This window comes from Megalopta genalis, chromosome 9 (genome assembly GCF_051020955.1).
Source record: "Megalopta genalis isolate 19385.01 chromosome 9, iyMegGena1_principal, whole genome shotgun sequence".
Classification (NCBI taxonomy): Eukaryota; Metazoa; Arthropoda; class Insecta; order Hymenoptera; family Halictidae; genus Megalopta; species Megalopta genalis.
Window position 1 is genome coordinate 4,171,913 of NC_135021.1, and position 5,588 is coordinate 4,177,500.

At 42.4% G+C, this 5,588-nt stretch overlaps 1 non-coding gene across 1 annotated transcript; it reads left to right on the plus strand.

Annotated features, from left to right (window-relative positions):
- Nucleotides 1-2,696: 2,696 nt before the first annotated feature.
- LOC143260101 (small subunit ribosomal RNA) lies at nucleotides 2,697-4,617 on the plus strand. The gene has a single exon (XR_013034191.1). It is a non-coding gene; the product is annotated as a small subunit ribosomal RNA (ribosomal RNA).
- The last annotated feature ends 971 nt before the right edge of the window (nucleotides 4,618-5,588 follow it).

Here is a 5,588-nt window from a genome sequence, read left to right on the forward strand (position 1 = left end):
CGGTACGTTGGGACTTTGAAAATATTCGGGCGTTCCAATCGCTCGTCTGTTGCATCATAGCGCGTCTCGGCGCAATCGACCGATTCGCTCGACCCATTATTTTCGATTTACGGCTAAAATAAATTTTTCTCATTTTATTCAATAACATATTCTTGCTTAGATAACTTTTTTACATAGGGATTAAGCATTTAGAACGATATAATGTTTAAAATAAGGGCACTTTACTCTTGACATTTTACGGTTTTTTCAATTTTCTGAAAAATCCTACCATTAGATTTTTTTAAAAATACGATATTCTTGCTTAACTAGCGTTTCTACATAGGGATTAAGCATTTAGAACGAAATCTAATGTCAGAAAATGGCACTTTACTCTTGACATTTTTCGGTTTTTTCAATTTTCTGGAAAATCCTATCATTAGATTTTTTTAAAAATACGATATTCTTGCTTAACTAACGTTTTTACATAGGGATTAAGCATTTAGAACGAAATCTAATGTAGGAAAATGGTACTTTACTCTTGACCGGTACGTTGGGACTTTGAAAATATTCGGCCGTACGCGGCGCGTCTCGGCGCTTCGAACAGCTCCGGTGTCCCCATTATTTTCGATTTACGGCTAAAATAAATTTTTCTAATTTTTTTCAATAACATATTCTTGCTTAAATAACTTTTTTACATAGGGATTAAGCATTTAGAACGATACATTGTTTAAAATAATGGCACTTTACTCTTGACATTTTACGGTTTTTTCAATTTTCTGAAAAATCCTATCATTAGATTTTTTTAAAAATACGATATTCTTGCTTAACTAACGTTTCTACATAGGGATTAAGCATTTAGAACGAAATCTAATGTCAGAAAATGGCACTTTACTCTTGACATTTTTCGGTTTTTTCAATTTTCTGGAAAATCCTATCATTAGATTTTTTTAAAAATACGATATTCTTGCTTAACTAACGTTTTTACATAGGGATTAAGCATTTAGAACGAAATCTAATGTAGGAAAATGGTACTTTACTCTTGATCGGTACGTTGGGACTTAGAAAATATTCGGCCGTACGCGGCGCGTCTCGGCGCTTCGAACAGCTCCGGTGTCCCCATTATTTTCGATTTACGGCTAAAATAAATTTTTCTAATTTTTTTCGATTACATATTCTTGCTTAAATAACTTTTTTACATAGGGATTAAGCATTTAGAACGACATGTTGTTTAAAATAATGGTACTTTACTCTTGTGATTTTTCGGTTTTTTTTGATTATTTTGAAAAATAAATTTTTGTAATTTTTTTAAATGCGATATTCGTGATCAGTGAACGATTTCACATATGGATTAAGCATTTAGAATCGTGCGGACGCGTTATTAAAAAAGTTTACTCGATGCGATGGGACTTTAAAAAGTTTGTGAAAATTTTCATATTGGGAAAAAATGTGTAATTTTTTGTCTAGTTTACGGTAGTGTAATTTATTTTAATGTTTACTATAAAAATTTTTTTCGTTCGTTCACGCGCTATGTTACAACAGCACGGCCGGGCGGTCTGTTGCCGCAGCGGTTTACACTCATAAGCGCGCGTGCTATTCGGCCGGCGGCGCCGGCGTCCTTGCCGGCCGTTCGGTATCTATAAGAGATACACGGTCCGTGCGAGGCGGACGGAGCAGAGCGGGTTTTGGGCCAATTCTACGATCTCGGTCGAGAAGCTGTCTCAGAGCTCCTTCGGGGCTTCGGTCCTGACTGTTTCGTGCCGTTTACGTTACGGACTTTTCTCCACACAGCGTGGCCACGGGTCGGTGTCTTTGACCGAATGGCCCATATGTGGCAAGCCCTACGGGGTTGGTTACCCGTATGCACTTTGTATGTATACTCGTACTCACTGAGCAATCGACTCTTCTGTCCGAGCGATGGAAAAATTTTTTAAAATGCATCTGTAAGATTTGGAAGCAAATCGTACCAATTGAAAACTGTGGCTAAAATGAAATAGCCCAGTGGAGAGAGAAAACTATCAAAAAACTGATTTTTTAAATCAAGAGGTGTCAGAAATCGAAATGCCTAGCGCGAGCGGAAGAACACGCTTTCTCGCCAGTCCAGCATGTGTCCTGTCCGTTCTTCCTCGGCTTGCCGATTTTGCCCAGATCAGAGGTTTCGTGCTTCCGGCGGTCAGAAGATCAGCGTGAGCGTACGCGCTTCCACGACTATGGCATCACCCATGTACTTTTTCCTTTGAATATATTTGAGTACATAAAAAATATTAAAACATATAGAGAGAACTGTGTCTTGGATCTTAAAAATTTGTCAATAGCGATGATATATTATTACTTAACTTGAAGTATTTGTACGTTTTAGCTGGGACGTACATTTATCTTACAAGATGTTAATAGCGAGACTCTTGAAGATAAAATTATCTTGTGATTTTATGAAGGCAAAGATAGAAACGTACGAAGCTGGCGTACGTAGAAAAATGTGATTTTATGATAGAACAAAAATATAATACGTACGTTTTTGGGCGTACGGTAAAATATCTGTATGGTAGAAAAATGAAAGAAATTGAGCGTTAAAGAAGATATGTTACAAGCGCGGAATGTGGCAAAACTTGTACATATTTGAAAGAGAAAAATGGTGTGTCGACCTGACATATATATATGAAACAGGCGACGATGGAAAAGGATTTAAATTTTGTCCATTTTATATATACATATTGTATAGTTCCCTGGTTGATCCTGCCAGTAGTCATATGCTTGTCTCAAAGATTAAGCCATGCATGTCTCAGTACATGCCGTATTAAGGTGAAACCGCGAATGGCTCATTAAATCAGTTATGGTTTCTTAGATCGTACTAAAATTTACTTGGATAACTGTGGTAATTCTAGAGCTAATACATGCAAAACAGAGTTCCGACCAGAGATGGTAGGAACGCTTTTATTAGATCAAAACCAATCGGTGGCGGGTGTTTACACTCGTCCATCGTTTGCTTTGGTGACTCTGAATAACTTTGTGCTGATCGCATGGTCTTATAGCACCGGCGACGCATCTTTCAAATGTCTGCCTTATCAACTGTCGATGGTAGGTTCTGCGCCTACCATGGTTGTAACGGGTAACGGGGAATCAGGGTTCGATTCCGGAGAGGGAGCCTGAGAAACGGCTACCACATCCAAGGAAGGCAGCAGGCGCGCAAATTACCCACTCCCGGCACGGGGAGGTAGTGACGAAAAATAACGATACGGGACTCATCCGAGGCCCCGTAATCGGAATGAGTACACTTTAAATCCTTTAACGAGGATCCATTGGAGGGCAAGTCTGGTGCCAGCAGCCGCGGTAATTCCAGCTCCAATAGCGTATATTAAAGTTGTTGCGGTTAAAAAGCTCGTAGTTGAATCTGTGTGTCACAGTGTCGGTTCATCGCTCGCGGTGTTTAACTGGCATTATGTGGTACGTCCTACCGGTGGGCTTTGCTCTTCACGGGGCGGTCCAACTAATATCCCATCGCGGTGCTCTTCACTGAGTGTCGAGGTGGGCCGGTACGTTTACTTTGAACAAATTAGAGTGCTCAAAGCAGGCTACCTTCGCCTGAATACTGTGTGCATGGAATAATGGAATAGGACCTCGGTTCTATTTTGTTGGTTTTCGGAACCCCGAGGTAATGATTAATAGGGACAGATGGGGGCATTCGTATTGCGACGTTAGAGGTGAAATTCTTGGATCGTCGCAAGACGGACAGAAGCGAAAGCATTTGCCAAAAATGTTTTCATTAATCAAGAACGAAAGTTAGAGGTTCGAAGGCGATCAGATACCGCCCTAGTTCTAACCATAAACGATGCCAGCTAGCGATCCGCCGAAGTTCCTACGATGACTCGGCGGGCAGCTTCCGGGAAACCAAAGCTTTTGGGTTCCGGGGGAAGTATGGTTGCAAAGCTGAAACTTAAAGGAATTGACGGAAGGGCACCACCAGGAGTGGAGCCTGCGGCTTAATTTGACTCAACACGGGAAACCTCACCAGGCCCGGACACCGGAAGGATTGACAGATTGATAGCTCTTTCTTGATTCGGTGGGTGGTGGTGCATGGCCGTTCTTAGTTGGTGGAGCGATTTGTCTGGTTAATTCCGATAACGAACGAGACTCTAGCCTGCTAAATAGACGTAATTATGGTATCTCGAAGGCTCTCGGCTTCTGCCGGTGGGGTTTTTACTACCAACGTACAAACAAATCTTCTTAGAGGGACAGGCGGCTTCTAGCCGCACGAGATTGAGCAATAACAGGTCTGTGATGCCCTTAGATGTTCTGGGCCGCACGCGCGCTACACTGAAGGAATCAGCGTGTGTTCCCTGGCCGAAAGGCCCGGGTAACCCGCTGAACCTCCTTCGTGCTAGGGATTGGGGCTTGCAATTATTCCCCATGAACGAGGAATTCCCAGTAAGCGCGAGTCATAAGCTCGCGTTGATTACGTCCCTGCCCTTTGTACACACCGCCCGTCGCTACTACCGATTGAATGATTTAGTGAGGTCTTCGGACTGGTGCGCGGCAATGTTTCGGCATTGCCGATGATGCCGGGAAGATGACCAAACTTGATTATTTAGAGGAAGTAAAAGTCGTAACAAGGTTTCCGTAGGTGAACCTGCGGAAGGATCATTACAATGTTCCAATATATCTCAAAGAGAGAGGAGAGGAGGAGAGAAAATGAATTCGATTAGTTTGTGGATAAGAATTCATATAAAAAAAAAAGATATTGTTGAGCCCGCCAGATCATTCGTGCGTGATTTACACGGCCAGACGTGTGTACTACACGTATTAGGCCTTTGATCTGCGTTGCGTAGGCCACAACAAATCTTTCAAAGAGAGAGAGATATATGTGTTGTTGGGGTTTGTGATTATGAAGGTGCCCCAACGCACAAAAATATATAAAAATGTACAAAGTTGGGATGTGGTGTGGTGGAGAAGAGTTGGGCCCGACCAGATCATTCGTGCGTGATTTACACGGCAGACGTGTGTACTACACGTATTAGGCCTTTGATCTGCGTTGCGTAGGCCATCTTCCTTCCAAGACACACACGTGTTGGGGTTTGTGTGATTTTATGATAGTGCCTCAACACGGAAAAATAAGCGTACGAGAAGAGTTGGGCCCGACCAGATCATTCGTGCGTGATTTATACACGGCCAGACGCGTATTATATTACACGTATTAGGCCTTTGATCTGCGTTGCGTAGGCCATCTTCTCGATAGAGAGAAAGCCAATGTATTCTTTTTTCTTTCTTTACACACACACACACACAGTTGTAGTAGGACAGGGAGGGATGCGAGCGTGCTAATCACGCTTCCTCAAGTCTTCGCTGTGGTGTAAAAAAAAAAAAGAAAAAAAGGAATCGTTGGGAAAGTCCAAAGGACGAAAATATCGGGCAGTCTGAAGATAACTTAATGCTCGTTTACATTGGTATCAAGAGAGACCGGCTTGTGTAGCTCGTTTCAATGCTGTGTCGTTGTCATTGACACCCTACTCTGTTGCGCGCTAGTGGCAGCATGAGCGTGGGACGTATATATATATGACACCCAGCTAGAGCCGGCCGTGAGTCCGTCCGGTGTAAATAACGACGAAAGGAGAGAGAAA